This window comes from Furipterus horrens, unplaced genomic scaffold (genome assembly GCF_987537825.1).
Source record: "Furipterus horrens unplaced genomic scaffold, mFurHor1.1.pri manual_scaffold_5, whole genome shotgun sequence".
In the NCBI taxonomy this organism is placed as follows: Eukaryota; Metazoa; Chordata; class Mammalia; order Chiroptera; family Furipteridae; genus Furipterus; species Furipterus horrens.
In genome coordinates, this window is record NW_028327175.1 from 77,843,526 (window position 1) to 77,866,672 (window position 23,147).

The 23,147-nt window shown below is 41.6% G+C and overlaps 1 long non-coding RNA gene across 2 annotated transcripts in view; it reads right to left on the reverse strand.

The window, feature by feature from the left end:
- The window catches only part of LOC150008821 (uncharacterized), a 145,443-nt gene that overhangs the window by 39,802 nt on the left and 82,494 nt on the right, over positions 1-23,147 (reverse strand). The gene's annotated exons all lie outside the window — the stretch shown is intronic.

Sequence of the window (23,147 nt, forward strand, 5' to 3'; positions counted from 1 at the left end):
TGGAAAGTCAATGAATGTTGACTGAATGGATGGATTCCTTCTATGAAGAAAGGAGCCAAAAGGAGGACTAATGAAGGTAATTAGCCAGATAATTAAAAAAACATTTTTTCTAATAATTGGAAATTTCATGAAGAGTTTCCATTAATTAAACAGATAATTACTTTAATATATCACATGGCTCTCGTGCATGTGTGGGACCCTATTGTAAGGCTGTATTTATATACACATATAGCCTTACAAAAAAATAGATAACCCCAGTTGGATATTTTTAAAAACCTATTCATAAAAAATATCTAAATGAATATAAAAGATATTATTACGAATGTTATTTCTTGGACTGAGGACAGGGAATTGTTGAATCAGTGTGGTCACTGGACTTATCCTTTTCCACTATATACAATGGTGAGCAAAGGTAGGTTTACAGTAATTAATAAAGTAGATTTACAGTAATAAATAAATAACAAAAGAATAAACTCTGTGTTTTGTGCACTCACAACTGTAAACCTAGTTTTGTCCACATCTGTACATTTCTACCTTGTTTTAATTTTTTATGTGAGGGTATTGCTTTTAAATATTAATTTTTAAGATTATATCAACTAAACAGAAAACTAAGCAGAAGTACTGTGGTCCTGAGCTTTTCAGCTTATATCATTTGTTGATTCATAGTAGGGGATACAAAATCAAATGCTCCAGGGAACAGGCAGGTCCTGTAAGCAAATTGTACTGCAGATGGATTGTAACAACAAAAAAAGTTCGTGTCTTGTCTAAGCGACCAGCTACTGCCCAGTTCTGGCCAGTTCTTGCTATTCAGGAATATAGGTCCCATGCTGTCAGATCACCCAATTTTTAAAAGCAGTTAAAAGTCTGGAGATTATATGGTGACATTTCCAGATTTTAAAATGAAAGCAATTGATTTATAATTTTTATAGTTTAAGATGAAGGTAAAAACCAAATATGGTTATGGCCCAATTCCAACCTGAGCATCCGCCAGTTTATAAACTCTGACTTAGGTAGTAGTCTAGAGTCCTTCACTTGTTTTTTAAAAAATAATCGAAGATGTTTCAAGAAACTTACTCATCCCTTGCCTGTTTTTTTTCCTATTCAAAATATCAGTGAATGTTTCAGAACCTACAAAGGGCTCTAGGCATATTCATGACAGCTGAGCAGTAGGACCCAGAAACTGTCAAGCCTCTGCAGACTTGTAACTGACTCCCAATCAGCACAGCCTTCTGGGTCAGTCATAAAGAAGAAGGACTTGGGCATGATAGCAGTGTTTCCTGAGAAGGCTGTGAAGGCCAAGAATTGAAATTAGGTTAACAGAAAAGAATCAAACTGGTGCCAGAGAGACATCTTCAAATCCTAGAGTTGTGACCTATTACATTATAAACTCTAGAATAGTCATGCAAGCCAAATTTAGGATATGCCTAATGTGATGTTTGGATATGAGCAGGGGTCAAGACAATTAAAAAACATTTATTCGTGCTTATGTAAAACACACATACACATATAAGTTTTATTTTGATATACACGTATAAATGTATACATACACATACCTACAGGTGTATAGGTAAGGAGGTGGAGTCCCTCCCAACTTCAGGCCTGGTATTCAAGATTGAGCTATAAAGGAGGAATTAATCCAAAATAGCCCAACGGAGTCTTATTTTCTAGGTAAATCATTTGTAACACCATTTGGTAAAGACCACAAAAATAGTGCAGTTACCTGGCAAATGACTTCTGCCAAACCACTTGCTCACTTAAGGTATCATGCCAAGTAATTTCCCCTTACACATAATAATATTTGCCATGCCACTTAACAGCGCTCACTATTGAAAACTTAGCTGAAAAACAAGAAATAAATAAACATTAACCAACAAAAGCCCTCAAAGCATCCAGAATCACCATTACAAGGCCAGGTAATAAGGATCACAGAGGCACCTCTCCCTCTACACAGCACGTGTTTACCTACCTGACACACAGTGCTAAGGTAACAGGCTCTCTGGTTCTTCATTAAAGTAATTTGGAAGCAGCAAAGAAACACAACACAGCCCTTAGTAGGCACACCATAAATTTATCCAGTGATAAATGTGAGTACTGGAAACAAAACACAGCTAAACTTCTCAGCCAGCTGCCTGTCGAGGACAAGAAGACACATCCTGAAGAATTGACACAAGACTTACACTAAAAGCTTATTCTGAAGATGTCAGGGGTAGGAATAAAGCTCTGGAGAGCACCACTCTAACTGCACAATGCAAAGCTCCTGCTCGTCCCTGGTTGGCAGGGCCACTCCAGAGACAGGATGCCTGGTTCTCATTGCTATCGACTGTCTGGGTGAACTTGGACTTAACTTGGGTTTTCTCATCTAAAAACAAACAAACAAACAAAAAAATGCCTCGTAGAGTTGTGAGGATTCAATGAGTTGACATTTGTAAAATAAATTGTAGGAAGGTTCCAGGCACATAAAAAATACTCAGTAGCCCTAGCTGCTGTGGCTCAGTGGATTGAGCATCGGTCTGCGAGCCAAGTGTCGCTGGTTCGATTCCCAGTCAGGGCACATGACTAGGTTGCACATCAGGTCCCCAGTTGGGGGCGCGAGTGAGAGGCAACCACACAGAGATGTTTCTCTCCCTCTCTTTCTCCTTCCCCCTCTCTCTACAAATAAAATAAGTAAACAAACAAACAAATAAATAATTTTAAAAAATATATACTCAGTAAGGTTATCTATGGATAAAGATATTGTTATCATCATGAAAAACAGTAGATTGTGCTCAGGATAATCTAATTAATAAGGCAGGAAATAACAAATGTAATATAAAAGACCTTTCAAAATTATTAAAACAAAAAATTTTGGTTTTGTAGAGACTTAATTTTTTAACTATCTAGCAAATTCACATAAAACACGTCATTGATCAGCATGTCAGCATAGTGCAACAGAGTGTTCTTTGCAGCTCCAGAAGCAAATTACCTGGCCTGAGTCTCAGCTCTGTGAGCTCTACCCATGTGGCACAGGCAAGTCACTAAAGTGTGCTTTGGCCCTTTCATCTATAAAATTAAGATAAAAGTACAGTTGGTATTAGAACTATATTATGATTTTTGTGGGCTCTACATACATTTGCCTTCATAGGCCCCTTCTTCCATAAAATAATATTTTAAATTGTATTTTACAACTGCACTGGTATAAAGATGAATATAATCCAGGCTGAGTTCCTTACTATATAGTCATTACTATTATATTTATGTTTTCTCCTGACTTCAAAGAAATTAAAATTAAAACTTTTTTTCATGGACCTTAGCACTATGCCTACTGGATAAGTCAGCCCTGACTGTTGTGAATACTCAATTACTTAGTGTTTGTGAAGCACTTGAAACAGTGCCTGACATCATAGTAAGCACTATATGAGTGTTTGTTAAATAAATAAAAATGTCAAGTGTCAGACAAGCCAGATGTTACTTCCTTCCAAACTGCCTCCTTGTTCCACCTGCCACCTGATACATATATTCTGTTTCAAAATATGGTTAAAAACTTTCCTATCACTAACCTGTAGTTAGCAATAGCAACTCTGAATCTATAAAGTTTTCAGAAGAATAAATTAAGAGCACAAATTGTGTTTAATTGAATTCCATTTTGTTAAAAAATAAGCATAGGTTCTGGGCATTGTTTGCTCCTCTTTCCTACTTGGCACAACTTCAAAGGTGCTTAGCAAGATGTGCTGCAAGGATGCAGCAGCACAAATGGGGAGAATTCGTTTTCTGGTTTCCAACCATCATTATCGGCACCAGCAGCCAGTATCGCTGTCCCCACAGATAGGACTAGAGACGCTAAACTTAAGGGAGAAACTGTAAGTTTATTTTTCTCTGCTATACATTAAAACACATTAAAAAAGAATGTTATAAGATATAGCAGTCATTCTTTTTTTCAGTTATATTTTATTGATTATGCTATTATAGTTGTCCCAATTTTCCCCCTTTGCCCCCTATACCTAGCACCCCCAACTCTCTCAGGCACTCCCTACACAATTGTTCATGTCCATGGGTCATGTACATTAAGTTCTTTGGCTACTGTACATCCCCATGGCTATTCTGTAACTACTCTACCTATTTGTACTTCATCCTTTCCCCCACACCCCCCTCTCATCTGGCAACCATCAAAATGCTCTCAGTATCCATGATTCTGTCTCTGTTCTTGTCTGCTTAGTTTGTTTTTAGATCAACTGTTGATAGATATGTATTCATTGACATTTTATTGTTCATAGTTTTGATCTTCTTTTTCTTAAATAAGTCCATTTAACATTTTATACAATAATGGTTTGGTGATGATGAACTACTTAACTTTTTTCTCTTCTGGGAAGCTCTTTATCTGCCCTTCAAACTGAATGTTATCTTTGCTGGGTAGAGCAATGTTGGCTATAAGTCCCTGCTTTTCATGACTGAATATTTTTTGCCAATCCCTTCTAGCCTGCAAAGTTTCTTTTGAGAAATCAGCTGACAGCCTTAGGGGAACACCCCTGTAGGTAACTAACTGCTTTTCTCTTGCTACTTTTAAGATTCTCTCTTATCTTTAACCTTTGGCATTTTAATTATGATGTGTCTTGGAGTGGGCCTCTTTGGGTCCATCTTGTTTGGGACTCTCGGTGCTTCCTGGACTTGCATGTCTGTTTCCTCCACCAAATTAGTGAAGTTTTCTTTCAGTATTTTCTCAAACAGATCTCAAATTTCTGGCTCTTTCTCTTCCCCTTCTGGCACCCCTATGATGCAAATGTTGGAACACTTGAAATTGTCCCAGAGGCTGCTTACACTACCCTCATTATTTTTTATTCTTTTTCCTTCTTGTTCTGATTGGTTGTTTTTTGGTTCCTTATGTTCCAAATCATTGATTTGATTCTTGGCTTAATTCACTCCACTGTTGTTTCCCTGTAAATTGTTCTTTATTTCAATTAGTGTGCCCTTCATTTCTGACTGGATCTTTTTTATTCTCTTGAGGCCCTCTCTAATTTCTTGAGCATCTTTATAACCATTGTTTTGAACTTTGAATCTGAGAGATTGCTTATCTCCCTTTTGTTTAGTAATTTTTCTGGAGTTTTGATCTGTTCTTTCATTTGGACCATGTGTTTTTGTCTCCTCATTTGGCAGCCTCCTTGAGTTTGTTTCTATATATTAGGTAGAGCTGCTATGACTCTCTGTCTTGGTAGCGTGGCCTAATGTAGTAGGTGTCCTGTAGGCTTCAGTGGTACAGCCTCCCTTGAGCTGGGTACTTGAGGTGCACTCTTCATGTGAGCTGAGTACATTCTCCTCTTGTAGTTGAGCCTTGGTTGCTGTTTGCTAGTCAATCAGAGGGATTTACCCAGGCCTGTCAGCTGCAAGGGCTGGCTGTGACCCCTGGCCACCAACTTCTGCCCTCCATGGAGATAAGCTGTGCAGGGGCAGGGTTGTGGTGCTCTGATGTGGTCTGTAGCTGTCCACTGGGTGTGCAAGCCCTAGAGTTTCCCAAGTGGTGCAAGCCAAGGTGTGTTTTGCCCAGGGGCTCCCTGTATGAGCTATAAAGCAATCTGAGATGGCTGCTAGTTGTGTTGGGCTTGGAGATTCCCAGGCAAAGCCAAGCTGTGAATATAGAATGGCAGCTGGTAGTGCCATGCCTAGAGATATGGAGCTTGTAACCTCACTGAGGCCAGCTGTCGCTTGTTTGATAGGATTTAAGAGGCATGTGGTATGGGAAGCCAGGGTGCTTGGTGGTGGCAAATGTAGCTCAGCCCCAGATTTGGAAAACCACTGGGAGCATGGTTGCATACAGGACCCACTCCACACACCGGTTTTCCTGTGGGGAACCAGACCTGCATTTCTATAATAGCTTAAAAGTTTGCTTTCTGCTAAAGGACCCCCTCATCCTGGGCTGAGAACAACAGATGTTGTGTAACCTTGAAGCAGGAAGCTGTCATCTAAGAAGCAGAGAGCAAGAGCTGGTGAAAAGCAAGACTGCTTCTGAGTTGAGGTCTTAAGTCCCTGGTTTATGTTTTATTGTCCCATCTGACTTCATTATAAAACACAAATTCAAAAATAATATTACTAAAAATTTCAAGATGGCAATCACAGAGCATTCAACTTCAAGCATGGAATTTTTCTGAGCTGAGCGCCCTGTGAAGCTACACTGGATACATGCTCGTGAAGCATGAGCCCTGCCTGCCACCTTTGAGTTCTTGATGCCCAACCAGGAGCTCATAATCTAATCCCCACGTGGGTCTCTTGGCCAGTGCCCTGGTCCTCTGGGAGGGACTCTGACCCAGATACTGTCCATGAACAATGTAAACTCGTGACCAGAATTCCAGAAGTCAATCAAGTCATTCCTTGTGCCTCTTGCTTCACTCTGTGTGCCTGGTTTCCCTGAATCCACATACTCAACATGAGCAAGCACCTCAAGACAAGAAATAATGAGCTGCACTTTTCTCATGCTAGTCTCTACTTCTCTTTCCAGAAGCATTTCCAGGTGTCTGAGCTCCTAAGAGGAGTATTGGACCAGATCCCAATACATGCATAAAACTAACAGGACACCCTTCATCCAAGACCCTTTTCTTTTATTTCCTCCTTACCTTTCCCTACCTCCATCCTCTTACTCATATTTCAAGTCAGACTGTGTTGAGTACAGGAAGTCACTGTTTATTATTAAAAGAGGCATTCTGATCCAGCCATGACAAGATAGAGAATCAAACAAACCCCAGTGTAATGCTCTCAGAGTAACTGGAGAATCTGGATGGATTTTATAGTAACCAGCCATGTGCTTCTGACTGCCAGCACCTCGATTAAATTTCTCTGCTACCAGTAAATATCAGAGAGACCTTTTGCCAGTTCTCTGGAGAAATTAAAGCAAGATGTACTCAGAGCAGATATACCATGTTTATTTCAGATGAATTGATAGTTGCTTTATCTTGAGCATTTAAAAAATCTGTTAGGCTCAAGATTTGGAATTTAAATATAAAAGTTGTCATCATCCATAGCTAATGTGGTCCCGGCCCTATCCTTTTATCAGTCACATCATATGAAATTGTATCACTTGTCATTTCATACCATAGTTTTAAAATGAAAAGGACCTTGAAACCATCTCACCTACTCACTTCATTTTACTGATGAGGAAATTGAGACCCAGAGATGTTAACCCCAGGGCCACACAGAGCAGACGAGGTAGTGTTAAGAGCATAGTTTGAACTGGCTTCTGACTTCCTGCCTGCCCTGCCCTGATTCTGTAGCACAATAACTCAAAGAAATCTGAAGAAACATAGGAAGCATTATTTGGATTTTTTTTTTCTGATTAAATGGGAAACAAATTAGCTTCAAATAAAAAATGTGTAACTCGTATAAAAATTAAAAGACCAACTAAAAACTGGGGAACTTATTTAAAACTTGCAACACAAAAACATTATTGTTTTTCTTTTTGTTAAAAACCACTTACATATATGCATACTTGCAAATCAGTAATTCTTAGTATTTGAGTTCATCCAGAATCTTGCTTCCTTGTTCCTTCCCAGGACCCCATGCAACAATTGTATGGGGTCAGTGAAACCTTGGTGTAACTTTTGATAATCCTGTATTGGAATTACTTTCACTAAGTATGACCATAGCAGAAATGACCAATATAAGGTTGGAGTTAATTCACGTCAACTATATTGCATTAAATGCTAAAGAAGGGGTTGGACAATGGCCATAGCAATGGGCATAGCTGATCTGAGACATGGCCTGCGGTGCATGTTTCATCCTGACCCAGTTGCTGTGCCCAAAAGAAAGAAGTGACCCGTCTTCCAGGCCCACAATATCTACTCTGGCTGCACCACCAAGGAGAATTATACCAATTGGGATGCAGCTGTCATGGAGTCTGGAGAGGTCTAGAGGCCATTGCCTATGCTTTCAGCGGGAAGAAATCCATCTGTGGCTTAGAAGCCTCTCAGGTTTTAGCAGAGGAAGCTCTTCCTTGTCGGAGAAGCCTTTGACAGTAGAGAGGCCCAGGAGGAGAGTATCCATGACAGGACTGTTTCCAGCGGGGTTGGGGTGGGGGTGTAGGCAAGAAGCACAGAGAACACTCAGAGAGGGTTGGAGGTTGAGAGTGCCCATGGTGTTTGGCTAACCTGGCCTCCTTCATTTGCCTGAGGACACAGTGAATGCACCCTGACTTGGAGGCCTATCTGCCTGACCTGTCACTGACACAGAGGCCTTTGGGACCAGTTTGTATGGAAGTTACCACATGCCAGATACCTGTCTCTTTTACCATGTGGCCTGTCACCCAGAAGCAACTGGCCCAACAGAATGGTGGGATGGCCCATTGGAAACTAGGTTGCAGTGCCAGTTAAAAGGCAATACCCTAGGCCCCTTACAACATAGTAGGAGCGACAGCTCTCCCTGGGACACGGAAGCAAACAAACACAGGAGACTTCCAGCCAAGATGGAGGCCTAGACTGACACGCCTCGTCTCCCTCCACAACTAAGAAGGAATACAACTACCGCAAAACCAGCAATAACCAGAAGTTCCAGAAAATAAATGGAAGTCCAATGTATGAAGTTATAAAGAATTCGTGGTCATCTGGACAGGTAGGAGGGGCGAAGCCAGGGAGGAGAGGTCAAGCTGTGCTGTTTGCAGCAGCAGCAGTGACGGCGGTAGGACAGCGTTAAACACAGACACCCGTATTTAAGGGGAGGCGAGAAGCACCTGGGGAGCACCCCCAGCTGCAGACCAGACCCGTCAGCTTCTGATTCCAAAGCCGGGGAACGCAGACCCCCATTGCCTTGGACTGTGAGGCCTGGTGGGGGTGGGGATAGAAGAGGAGGCTCCCGGTCTCTCAGCGGAGATTGAATGGCAGGAATTCCTCTTTGACACCCACCCCTGCAGAAAACACCCAGTTGTGATGAGTGCACAGGGCTCCCCCACCCCTATAGTGTAAGAAGTGTGACAGCACTGCCCAGGAAGCAAAGGTAAACACAAAATGGTCAGGATGGCACAAATCATGATAGAGAGCCCAGTGCCGGAGCTGACCAGACAGCAAATTTCTAATCTAACGAAGCAGCAGATAGAAAATCTTTCTGAGGCACAGTTCAGAGCTTTGCTTATAAAAGCACTTACAGACCTAACAGCAGATCTTAAACAAAACAGGGAAGGAATGAAGGCTAGTCCTGCTGTAGTGAACAAAAACGCATACGAAACTAGTGGTGAGGGCAAGAAAACCAGGGATCAAATCAACAAATCGAAACATAGGGAAGGAACAAACAGACAACCAGTGCAGAAAGAAGAAACAAGAAGTGAGGAAAATGAGGAGAGGCTCAGAAACCTATGGGACAGCTATAAGCAGGCCAACATCCGAATCATAGGGTTGCCAGAAGGTGAAGAATAAGAACTAGAAATGGAAAAATTATGTGAAAAAATAATGAAGCAGAAATTCCCTGACTTGGGAAAGGAAATAGATTTACAGGTCCAGGAAGCACAGAGTTTCAAAACAATTGGACCCAGGGAGAACCACACCAAGACACATTATAATCAAAATGTCAAAAATTAAGGCTAAAGAGAGAATCTTAAAAGCAGCAAGAGAGAAGAAGAGAGTTACATACAAAGGGGTCCCAATAAGACTGTCATCTGATTTCTCAAAAGAAACTCTGCAGGCAAGAAGGGACTGGCAAGAAATATTCAAAGTAATGCAAAGCAAAAACCTACAACCACGAATACTCTATCCAGCGAAGCTGTCATTCAGAATAGAAGGGCAGAGAAAGTGCTTCCAGGACTAAGTAAAACTGAAGGAGTTCATCAGATCCAAACCACTGTTATATGAGATGTTAAAGGGACTTATTTAGGAGAAGGGATCAAAACTATGAACATTAAAATGAAAACTGTATCACAACAACCAACAACAGAAGCTAGGGAATCGAAACAAAGGCAAACTAGGCAACGAGAGTGTGAAAAGAATTATAGGTATGGGGAACATATTGGGGGAAGGTCAGCAGGGAGGGGGAAGGGGGGAAAGGGAGGGAAATGGTGCAGGAATTAGGAAACATAGTAGGAGGGAGTGGAGTAGATAGGAAGATGTTGAGAGGAACTATAGGCACAACCAATGAGCATGGACTAAGGGGGGTTGGACAGCTGGAGGGAGGGATGTCACTGGGTGGAGGGGAACAAAAGGAAAAGAAATTGGGACAACTATAACAGCATAATCAATAAAGCATATTTTTTAAAAAAGACAATAACCTAAAAGCATGGATTCTGTCTTGCAGGATACAGTATATGCTTAGATTAGTGACCAGTGTTAGGTGCTCTTTTATCCACAGATACAGGGTCCAGGAATGAATGGGTGGGTGAGGTAGTGGCTTCTCTCACTATTACATCTAATAACTTTCTTGCAAATGTTTGCCTCCCAGCCCTGAAATAGTGATCTCTACTGGTTTGGAGGGAAGAATGATTCATTTTTGGTACACACCGATGTTTTCATTGAACTGGAAAATAAGAAAGCCACCTGGTCATTGAGGGGTCCTCATGTCCCTCAACCAATAAGTAACAAAGAAGATTGCTCTACTGGATGGGTGGTTGATTCTGATTACCAAGAGCCAATTCTATTGCCACTAAAAAATTAAGATAGCAAGGACAACATACAGAACTTGGGATTCTCTGGGGTTGTATCTTAGCACTTTTATGACCAATAACAAAAGTTAATGGAAAAATTCAGCAACAACAACAAAAAAAAGACAGAACCACTGAGTATCCAGGCACTTCTGAATTCATCCTGACACTCATTCAGGAATGAATACTTGGGCTACCCTACCAAGTAAAGAACCAGCTCAGGTTCTGACTGAGAGCATAGAAAACTTGGAGTAGGACTGTTATGGAGTGTATGTCTGTGATTGTGTTTTTAAAGCAGGGTAAAATCCCAGATAATGAATATGTTAGACTTTGTGGACCACGTGGTCTCTGTTGGAAGTACTCAACTCTGCCATTGTAGCCTGAAAGCAACCATAGATAATATGTAAATTAATGGGTGTGGCTGTGTTTTAATAAAATTTCATTTTAAAATTTGGATTTGACTCATGGGTTGGTTTGTTGACCCAGATTTAAACTAATTTTGTACTTCTTCTTCTTCCCCTTACTATTTTACATGAGGCAATCTAGTCTTTCAGCAATAGATGTTGTGATAAGATTTTGAATGTGAAAGCAAGACAGCGTGAAGATGGATGATCTGACGTTTCCCAGGGGTGGATACAGTGACTGCTCGGACTTCAAGGGCTCTTGGGACTTTGAGATACAATGAAGCTGAGAACATTTTTATTTGTGTAAAGAAGTTGCATTTTGTCAAGCAAAAGCCTGAAGCCATTTTCCATGTGTGGAGGTGCAGAGGGAAGCTCTTGTGAAAGAAGGCTGCCTGTGGATGCTGAGGAGCCAGAGGAGTGGCCAATTATTGAGTCATTATTCCCCAGCTTCAGACCCATCCTTTCATCCTGCTCTGTGATTCTGAGGCTGGGAATCCACAAACCTCAGTTCTGTATCTGCTGGATCCCTGTTAGGCTTTGCCAATAGCTGGCACTAGAGGGAGACTTCAAGGCTGGAGGAAGAAGGGAGCGCTCCTCCCCGTGCGCTTTCTGTTCCCTTTGTCATACTGTTCCTGCCAACACCATCCTAGCAATGGATTTTCACCCAGCTGTGCAGCAGGTTGCTCGAATAGCACCTGTGGATTCTGGTTTGCATTTTTCCAACACTTGCGGAACTAGCACCGTCACATTCCCTAGAGACCCCAGCACCAGCCAGGCAGCACCCCTCTTCATAGATCTGGGTCTCACCCCACAGGAGCCGCCTTCAAGTTCCTGACACAACAGCGCAACTGAGCAGGGACCCTTCTCAGAGTCTGAATTTCAGCTTTCCAGGCCTTCCTCAAGCTCTAAACAAACAATCCCAAACTCTTCCTTCAATTCCCCCAGTTCCATGGCGGTGGCTGCTTCCTATGATTGCTGCTTTCTTAATATTTCCTTTTTGAAAAGCCTTTTCATTTCTTTAATACACAGACATGAAATAGGTAACTAACGACCCAGGCCACACGGGAACAAGATAGGAATAGGGCTCAAACCCAGGTCCTTCCGGTTGCCAAGTCCTTGCTCTTTTAAACACTGCACAGTTCTTCAGGGTGAAGGCAGATCTAGTCACGTGCTCTCGACCTCGTCTAGCGAAGAGGCTAGTGTTCAAATAAGACTGGGTAGAAGCAAACTAGGTTATCTGCGTGCAAGAGTGAGCACAGCTGGCAGCTCTAAGAGAATCTGTGACACTGGGCGCAAGTGAGCTCTTTTCCAAGCACTCCAGGAACCTGCAGACGTGATCTGAGATACTGTAATAATATCCAAAAAATGGTGGGGTGTGGGGGGGGGGGGGCAGTGGGACTGCCAGAATTCTGGAGACAGTTAAAGACTTTTATCTAAAATAGATATACAGGTATTTAGTCTTCACATTAATCTCCAGCATAAATCCAGGATATGCTTTTTTAATAAAATGAACTGACTGCCAAGAACAAGCACATAAAACAATTGAGCTCATTTGCATACAAAAAGTCCACTGTGATATGCATGTGGGTGAAATTGAGAAATGAGGAATGGATGCAGGTCACAATTTTGGTGGGTAAATATGCTTGTTTGGAAATAAGGGCAAGGTTTGGGGCAGTGTTGCTGCCTGGGCTGGACCAGCACACGGGTTTCAAAAGGAAGAGCGGAGTCTTCCTCATCACTCTGCCAGTGGCTGCAGGAGGGCATCCAGGCTCCTCCTGTGCCTTCCAGGGACTCGGAATTCAGGCTGGAAGGAGACCCACAGGGGTGAGGTCATCAAGGTCACCCTGAGGATCAGATGAAGGAGGTGAAGCTGACCTGGGCATTATTATTAGAGATGAGATAAATCTATCAATCCTTGCAGTCAAGCACTTCTTTCTAAGGGAGGACGTCCAGGTTTTCCTTTGCATCTCTCTCTCCAAGGGGCTTTGTCTGCCTGAAGAACAATGGTGATTAACAGGTGACTGTTGTGGTCATTTGTTAGTTTTGCCTCCAGCATTCATTCATTTGTCCTCTTTCTGGCAGCAATTCTTTGATCTTTCTTTGCAGGAACACCTTTTGCTTCATTAGCTACATTCTGTGTGGACATCAAGAAGTTCCAATGCTACCCCAACATGGGGTGGGCATGGGACCCACGCTGGGCCAATCAGATGCTGTCTTCTTAGAATTCGAATCTTGATCAGAGGGACAAAAGACTGAGATAGCTGTTGCTAAAACAAAAGCAGCGCCTTGAAAAGACTTTTCTTTAGTTCTGCTGTTTAGATCCCCAAAGCTGCCTCTTCTGCTCTCTCCAGACCTGATTCGTCTACTCTCCCTTCAATTTTCTGAGCTGCCTCATTTTGCTCAAATAGATCCATTTTTGTCCAGGGATTTCTGTTCATTTGCTGGCTTGCTTGCAGCCGAGGAATCCTCCCTGACTCACAAGCCATGTTGGTAAAGGAAAATCTAAGGGTTCTCTACAAACTTGACAGGACTCTCATATGGGAAAAAGACAGTGACCTGGTTTGTTACCAATTGCACATGTCCACAGGAGAGTTATAGGGAAGCAGACTATGACTTCTGTATGTCCAGGAACTGAGTTCATTTTGTCCACCACTAGATTCAAAATTCCCAGCACTGTGCTCAGCAGAGTAGGTGCTAAAGAAACATCAATTGCAGCAGTAAATGGAAATACACAAAGAACATTCCACCCATTAGTTTAATTTTGGAATTCCTACATCGTGAGGTAGTGAGCTCTTCATCACTGAAGAGATTTAAATAGAGCCTAGATCACTCAGGATGGCAAAAAAAGAGAAGGAAAAAAAAGATTCCTGCATTGATTGGGTGGTTTCCAAAAAGCATTTTAATTCTAGCTTTGTAATTTTATATTTAATTCTATTGCTTTTAGAAAGATATTTTGTAAACTAAAAGTAGAACACTGTACGCTTTAAGATGATAACTAGAGCACAGACTAAATGGTTAGAACAAAAGATATATCATAATTTTTCAAGGTTGGGAGCACATTTCTTCACATGCGCATACAAGCCAGCAAAACCTGTAGCAGGAGATGCAAACCATTGCTGGACTTGTTTGCAGTGACCTACACTTGATCTATTTTTAATCTCAAGGAACATGAAATAAGAAGAAAATGCATTGTTTGGTTGCTATGGTTATTTCTATCCACTGGCTTATTCACCACCCATTTTCCATCATTTCTAATAACCCAGTTTCCCCAAGCAATATCTTAGAAGCCTATAATCCATGCTCTTTATGAAATGGTTTCCCCTGGTGCCGCCCACATCCGGGACATTTCCACAGCTTCCCTTCATCTTGCTCATCGTCAGTATGGCTTGGGAATGAAAAATACCCAGCCTAAGGCTACCAAGATCTTTCAGTGCAGGTAAGTGTTCTGTTTGGTCACAACCAGATAGGGGTCTGAATGGCTCATGTGATCCTGAACCTGGAGAATACATCTTTCCCTATGTCACCAGGGGAAAAGCAGCTGAGGTGGTGAGTTACTATTTTCTATAGTATTGATTTCACTGATTTTGTAAGTAGCACATTTGACAGGGAAGGCAGGTGGAATTTAAAAAATTCAGTCTGGAAAATATGCTACCTTGTGTAACTGAGCGAGACAGCTTCCAATTTCTGTAGTAGCTAACAAAGCCAGTATCTCAACGTTTGGCAGAAGCCCATGAGAACGGAAGGAATCCATCTGGAGCCTCTTCAGAGACACTTTGTGGGGAATGCTGCCCCCTTGGTCAACTCTAGTCTGTGTTATAGAAGATTGTGGAAGTTTGACTTTCTAGACTCATACAATTTTTTTAAAAGGAACTGCTGGTGTCACACGTCTAAACACTAGGTGGCAACCTTGCCTTTTGTGTCACCAGAGACATTTTATAAAAATCGTAATAATTAAGGAAATTAATTAAACCCTTAAAACATCAAATCTAAGTCTTACTCTCACACAGTTTTAATATTGGCATCCAGATACAACAAACAGATAAATTCCATCCTGAAAGTCAAGCCCAAATCAGGGAAGCATTTAATGTGTGTATACACATTTTTTTTTTTTTTTTTTTTTTTGCAGTGTTCATATGAATGCCTACAGGCTCCCAGTTGTTACAATTCCCACACCTTCCTGGATTAAACGTGTGTTCCAGGGACAAGGATGTTCTATGGTGAACAAGAGACAAGGTCCTCGATTTTATGGAGCTTGCTTTGAAATGAAAGAGGCAGACACTAGTAAATGAAAATAATTTTAGGTTATAACTGCAATGAAAAAATGAAGACATAATGTACTAGAAACCAGGCACGAATGGAGATGGAAGGGGGTCAGGAAAGACCTCTGAGGAGCTGGTATGTGGCCCAAAGCCCAAATGAAGAGAAGGAGCCAGCCAGGCCGAGAGCTGGGGGACAAATGGTCCAGGTGGAGGGTGGAGCACTGTGTGCAGCAGCCCTGGGTGTGGACACCCTATAGGTGTTCAAGAAATAGAAAGAGGCTAGTGTGGCTGGAGCATAGGAAGGAAAGGGAAGGACAAGACAACATGGGGCTGGAAGATAAGCAGGGACCAGACCACATAAGATCAGTTGGCCAATGAAGGAGACGGAATTATTTTCCAAGCTCAATAGAAAGCACTGGAAGAAGAGTAGGAAGAACAAAGGGATCTGAGTTCACTGTCACTACTATCTCCAAGGAGGATGCATTAAGCTCCTAACAGTGTTCACCGTGGACTGACTGTTAAAATAGCAGATTTAATAGATATGGCTCCCACCCTAGTACCTCTCATTCCCAGCACAAACCTTGACGGCACAGCACACCCCAGTGAATGCATCCTTTATAGAGTATGGATCCCTCTAAAGAAAAGGCATACGCAGAGGAAAAAATCTATTTGGGAGAACACTTAACACTACAATAAGCATCTATTTCCTCTGAGAAAGTATTTTAACCCACAAACCTCCTTTATGCCAAAAAGAAAAACAAAAGAGAATTTTCCCATGGTGATATGCACAGATCAAATTTAGGCTCTAGGACACCTGAGTTCTACATGGCTCTCTTTGTCTGGCAGCTAACAACAAAGCTTTATGATAAATGACAATGGCAGCAAGTTGATAGGAGACCATCTATTTAGTGCCTTAACGGAGACATTTTAGTCAGAAGGCAAATATTCTAAAACAAATGCAGCCTTGCTCAGCTAATCCCAAGAATTTTTCTTTCGATACAGCCACACCCAGGCCTATTTATGGGCTCCGTTGCCTGCTTAGCTTCATGGCATGGCACAGAGCAGAATCTCAGGAGGCTGTGAGCAGAATGGGGCAAGAAGAAGCTTTGCCCCCTGACCATAAAAAAACAAGACAAAGGTGTAGGACTGTGTTTTCCTGCCACCACAGGTGTGCAGACACACACAGAGTTAAGCTGTCCTTTTTATCATTTTTCCACCTTTTGAGGTTGTTCTGGGTCAGTGTCATTAACTGAGAAGCTCAACCCCTTAAGTAACATAAATGACAAGTCATATCTAGTGGATTCTGTGTCCAAATAGCAAAGACATGCCCCAATGAAAGGAGACAGCCACTCCCCAACTCCAGCCAACTGCTCTCATGCAAGGATGTGGGGTCTGATGTCATCAGATTTCCTAATTTTTCTAGAAAAACTAGAAATCCAGATTATTTTTATGCAATTAAAAGAATTATTTGGTAGCCAAGAAAATCAAGTCTGTAGGTTTCACATGGCATGTGGGCTACCTGTTTGTAAACGCTGCTTCAGTCATTTATTTACTTTCTGATATTTATTATGACAATTTTTGTATAGAAAAGTTGAAATAATTTTACAATGGATACTGAATACCTACTACCTAGATGCTGCTTGTTTTATCATATAACTATTCAGCTACTTATTTTCATCTAACTTTAATTATATGGAAATTTGAAGGGCAGGAAAAAGGAAAGGAAAGAGTAAGTCCTGTAGCAGTAACTCTAGTCCAGAGATTTTCAACCTTGTACATCATGGCACACATAAACTAATTACTAAAATTCTGTGGCACAAACAAATATACATTGTTTTACCAATCTGAGGGGAAAAATGTATAATTTCTATTGATTTACAAAAAAATAATAATAATAATAGTAATTACGTATCCTTTTTGCTCCAAAGTGACATTTCAAAAAATCAGGTGCCTATACTTGTATAAAAGGATTTCTGGTACCAAGAATTAAGCCATCAGGTGCAACCTCATTATGTGACATGACAAATAAGATGCAACTCTATTAAATATCAGAGATTTTCTACCTTTTTCATCTCATGGCACACATAAGTTAATTACTAAAATTCTGCGACACATTAAAAAATACATTATATTTTTTGCTGATCTGACAAAAAAGTAGGTATAATTATGATTCATTCACACTGGATGGCTGTTGTTGTGTTGGCTGCTGTCATTTTTTTATTTGACAATCTAAGGGAAAAGAGGTCAGTGCCTCTGAGTAAATTTAGATGTTGCATGTTTTAAAAATTCTGATGGCACATCAGTGTGCCACAGCACACCAAGTGAAAATTGCTACTCTAGTATATTAACTCATTTCTTAAAATTCAACTTTGGGACTTCTAGTCCAGATGGAGGTGTAGGTAGGCATGTTTCACCTCTTCACATAACCACAGAAAGGAATTACAACTAAATCTCAAAACAAATAACAACCAGAATTGTCAGAAAATTGAACTGTATGGAAGTCCAATAGCCAACGATATAAAGATGCCACATTCATCCAGATGGGTGGGAGGGGCAGAGATCCAGAGATGGCGTGGAGAGGCGAGGAAATGCAGTATGGGGCAGAGAGGCAGCAGTGGAATGGACACGGGTGGTTCCACATTCACATGTGGTGGATAAAAACCAGGAGGGATACAATGGGAGCCAGCGATCTCAGCCCCAGGCCAGACTTTGCAGCCCAGGATTCCAGCAAAAGGAAGATAAATCCCATAACTTCTGGATGTAAAAACCAGTGTGGTTTGGGTCTGTGGAAGAAACTGCCAGATTTTCAGGAGAGTCTGTTTAAAGGGCCCACACAGACTTAGAACATATGCAAACCCACCCACTCTGGGATTTACCACCAGGGCAACAGCTGGAAGGGTGCCAGTTGCATAAGGGAAGTGGGTGAAGTGATTAGAAATGGGGCAAGTGCCAGGGAAACCCCCAGAAGCCAGGCAGCAGCAGACTCCCCTCTCTGAGCCTTTCCCCCACACAGAGCCACAGAGCAGTAAAGCAGGTTGTCCCACCCTGCCAATTACCTAAGACTCTTCCCCACACAACTTATAGGTGCTTTTTACAGAGAGTCAAAGCAGCTCTACCTAATACACAGAAACAAGCACAGGGAGACTACCAAACTGAGGAGACAAGAAATATGGACTAAATGAAAGAACAGAACAAAGCCCCAGAAAAAGAACAAAATGAAATGGAGAGAGCCAACCTATCAGATGCAGAGTTCAAAACACTGGTGATCAATATGCTCAAAGAACTCATTGAATATGGCAAAAGTGTAAGGGAAGAAATGAAGGCTACAGTAAGTGAAATAAAGAAAAATCCACAGGGAACCAATAGTGAAGGGAAGAAGCCAAAATTCAAATCAGTGATTTGGAACATAAGGAAGAAACAAACACTCAACCAGAACAGAAAGAAGAAGCAAGAATTCAAAAAAAAGAGAGAATAAGAAGACTCTGGGACAGCTCCAAATATGCCAACATCCAAATCATAGGGATGCCAGAAGGAGAAGAGGAAGAGCAAGAAATTGAAAACTTATTAGAAAAAATAATGAAAGAAAACATCCCTAATTTGGTAAAGGAAATAGACATACAGGTCCAGGAAGCACAGAGAGTCCCAAACAAGTTGCACCCGAAGAGGACCACACCAAGACATGTCATAATTAAAATGCCAAAGGTTAAAGATAAAGAGAGAATCTTGAAAGCAGCAAGAGAAAAGCAGAGAGTTACCAACAAAGGAGTTCCCATAAGACTGTCATCCGATTTCTCAAAATAAACATGCAGGCGAGAAGGGACTGACAAGAAGTATAGTATTCCCTCACTTATCGTGGGTATTATGTTCTAGACCCACCCATCCTCCACAATGGGTGAAAATCTGTGAAGTAGGAACCTTACATTTATTTTAGTATTTATATATGTATTAAGGCTTTATAAACCCTTCCCACACACTTATAAACTGTTTCCAGTCCCTTATTAACCTTTCCCACCCCTTTATTAACCTTTTCCACACTTTTATAAATACTAGTTATGTTCATAAACATATTCTACACTCTTAAACCTACGTAACTTTAACAACATACATATACAGTACTGTAAAAATTTTTATGGGTACTCACCAGTGAAGTATACTACAACTTGAATAATGAAGATGATGAATTAGCTGTGCAGTACTGATGATGATTTGGCTCAGTGGATTGAGCGTCGGCCTGCGAGCTAAGTGTCGCTGGTTCGATCTTCCAGTCAGGGCACATCAGAGAAGGAAAACTCTGACTCCAAAAAACCTCCGCTGCCTTGCAGCATACCTCTTCAGGGGAAAGGCTAAGGGAGTAAACCCCGACAGAAAATCCGGAGCCGGAGTCCCTAAGGCGGTTTGACGTTGTAGTCAACACCGGCAACTCCTGCGGCGCACCTGAAGCCAAGCTGTATTGACTCCGTCTTTCCCTTGGACCCTTCAGCTGCGAAGAGAGGGGGGGTCTGCTGCATGGGCAACAGCAGACCCTCCATATCACCCTGCCCATGCTCTGTAGCTTCAGCTTCACTGGAGAGGACACTCCAGCGTCATCGCAAGATGTCGATTCAACACGGGAGGAGACAGATACCATGTCACTCCCGAGTCGGACTGCACAGCCATTCTCGGTGGTGCAGATAGACTCTTAAGAAGCTACACCATCGTCTCTCAAGACGGATGGCTGCCGACGACGATGATGACTGATGATGATGAAGGTAATGAAGATGAGATGCATGTCCTGCACAGCAAAGAAGAGCATTACAGCCCTTCTAAAGGCACGACTTCATCAGGCGCTTCTTCAGGTGGTGCAGTAGCATCTTTGGCCTCATCCATAACTTCTAGTTCCATTAAAGGCATAAGTGTAACCGAACTCTTCATTCGAGTGATAAACATAGTTATGGGGAGTTGCTGGTGCTGCTTCTTCTTCTGGTTGAGAATGTTTTTGTAAACTGACATGGCACTGTCGATTGAATTTTCAAACTTCAGTGAACAAACCATATGGGGGTCCCATTCTTCAGCCACTCGTTCAAGTTCTTTGGCCATTCTGACCACGGTTGCAAGACAATCAAGTGTTAGGCCAACCTCCTCCTCTTCTTCAGCCCATTGTTCGTCTTGTTCCTCATCCTCTTCTTCACTTGCTGACTTAGCCAGTTCCTCCAGGTCTTCATCCATCAACAGTTGAGAGTGCACATCAATCAGGGTATTTACGTCTTCAGTAGTCATGTCACTGAAGCCCTCTCCTCCCAGTATTTTTGCCAGCTTCACGGCCTTATCCACCACAGAGTGATGGATTTCATCAGGAGAGAATCCCTTGTAATCATGGACCACTTCTGGCCACAATTTTTTCCAGCTGGCATTCAAAGTCTCACTCTTCATCTCCTTTATGGCCTTTTGAATATTTTGGAGAAACGATGTAATTGTGTACTCACACCAGTACGCCTTTAGTGAGAAGTCTTCATCTGAGTCTGTAGCTTCAACGAGGTTTTGCAGGGCATTTCAGTTGTAGAGCACCTTAAAAGTGCAAATAACACCTTGATGCATTGGCTGAATGAGCGATGTGGTGGTCGGCAGCAAGAAGTCTGTCTGGATGCCATCATACATTAGGTCGACAGCGTGGCCTCCAGCATTGCCCATTATCAGAAGCACTTTGAAATCAAGGCCTTTCTCTGCCAGATAAACCTTAACTTTCAGGATAAAACACTGATGAAACCAATCAGTCGTGAGGAGTTTCGTGATCCAAGCCTTAGGTTTGTGCATCCAGTACACAGGCAACACATTCTTATTTTTGCTTTTTTAGGGCCCTTGGGTTCTTGGACTTATAACTAAGCCCTGGCTTTATCATAAAGCCTGCAGCATTCCCACACATGATTAAAGTTACCCTATCTTTTGGGGCCTGGAAACCAGGGGATTTTGCTTCTTTCTTTATAATGAAAGTGTGAGACGACATCCATTTCCAGAATAAGCCCATTTTATCCATGTTGAAAACTTGTTCAGGCTTATAGCCTCCTTCCTCGATGATGTCTTTGTGTTGTTCACGTACGCCATGGCTCCGGCTTTATCCACAGAGGCAGCCTCTCTGTGCAGAGAAACGCTCTTGAGTCCAAAGCATTTCTAAAATTTGTCAAACCAGCCCTTGTTGGCACTGAATGGGGTTGGTCTGGTTGGAGAAGCACTCAAAGGTCCCACTTCAGTGTCATCGTCATCATCGTCTTCTTTTTCATTCTCATCACCATCATGATCATCCCTTTTTGCTGCTAAATGATCATACAGTTTCTTGGCCTTCATCCGGATGGTGTTTGTATCCAGCAAGATAGTCTTTCTTCTGCAATCGTTTATCCACACAGCTAACGCAGACTCCATCTTCACAATGATCTTACTTCAGGAAGTAACCATACTCTTTGCTGTTTTGTTGAAAGCCACTGATGCTGTAGACCTGATATTCTTCTCATCCTTTCTATAGCGAACCATGGACTCATTGATCCCGTAATGGCAGCCAACAGACACATAGCTTCTCCCTTCCTTCAACATGTTGAGAAGTTACACCTCCTCTTTTATGGTAAGCATCTTCCTCTGGCACTTGGGTTCACTATCAGAATCCTTAGAAGATGCAGAACGTTTGGGTGGCATCATAGGGCTTGCAATAAATTCAGTCTTTAAGGAAAATTTCACAAAACACAACACCACAGAGCAAAACTATGCACAGCAATCGAAGGTAGGAGTGAAGTGGACAAGACAAGATGCTGAACATATGAGCACAGTGTGGGATAGCAGACAAACTGATGCTATGGTTACTGAGCCAGTCAGTGCCCAGGATACACAAGACAACGCTCTGGTTGGCTGCCTTCTATCAATCAGCCAATCATGTGCCATGTACAATCTCACGTAGGCAAATGAGCTCAAGCATACATCTCATTTTCAGCATAATGTTTATGTTCATCTGAAAAAAAATACATACTGTAAACAGTGTGCAGCATTTTATTTCAATTTAATATTCTTTTAATGTTAGAATCATTTATTATATTTTTTTGAAAAATTTTAGGCAAAAATTATTAAAATCATAAATACTACACATATAAATACGTATACAGTACTACAAAATCCCGTGATATAGTGAAAAATCTGTGATAAATAATTAAATATAATATTTTAAAAATGTGATACAGTGAGGTCACGATAAGTGAACCGTGATATAGAGAGGGACTACTGTATTCAAAGTGATGAAAAGCAAGGACCTACAACCAAGATTACTCTATCCAGCAAAGCTATCATTTAGAATGGAAGGGCAGATAAAATGCTTCCCAGACAAGGTAAATCTAAATAGTTCATCATTACCAAGCCATTATTACATGAAATGTTAAAGGGACTTGTTTAAGAAAAAGAATACAATCAAAACTATGAACACTAAAATGGCAACAAATTCACAACTATCAATAACTGAATCTAAAAAAGGAAAGAAAGAAACTGAGCAAACAACTAGGATAAGAATAGAATCATAGGTATGGAGATCATTTGGAAGGTTATCAAATGGGAGGGGAAACGGGTGGAATGGGGGAAAAGGTGCAGGGATTAAAAAGCATAACTGGTAGGTACAGAATAGACAGGGGGATGTTAAGAATAGTATAGGATGGAGAAGCCAAAGAACTTACATGCATCCATGGACATGAACTAAGGGGGGTATTGCTGGAGGGTATTGGGTGGATGTGGGCCAAGGGGTAAAAAGTGGGAGAAATGTAACAACATAATCAATAAAATATACTTTTGAAAATTCAGCCTCAGAGGAAATGGGAAATTGTTAACTAATGAATATAAAGTTTCAGCTGTGCGAAATGAGTAAGTTCTAGAAAGCTGCTCTACAACATTATACCTGTAGATAGC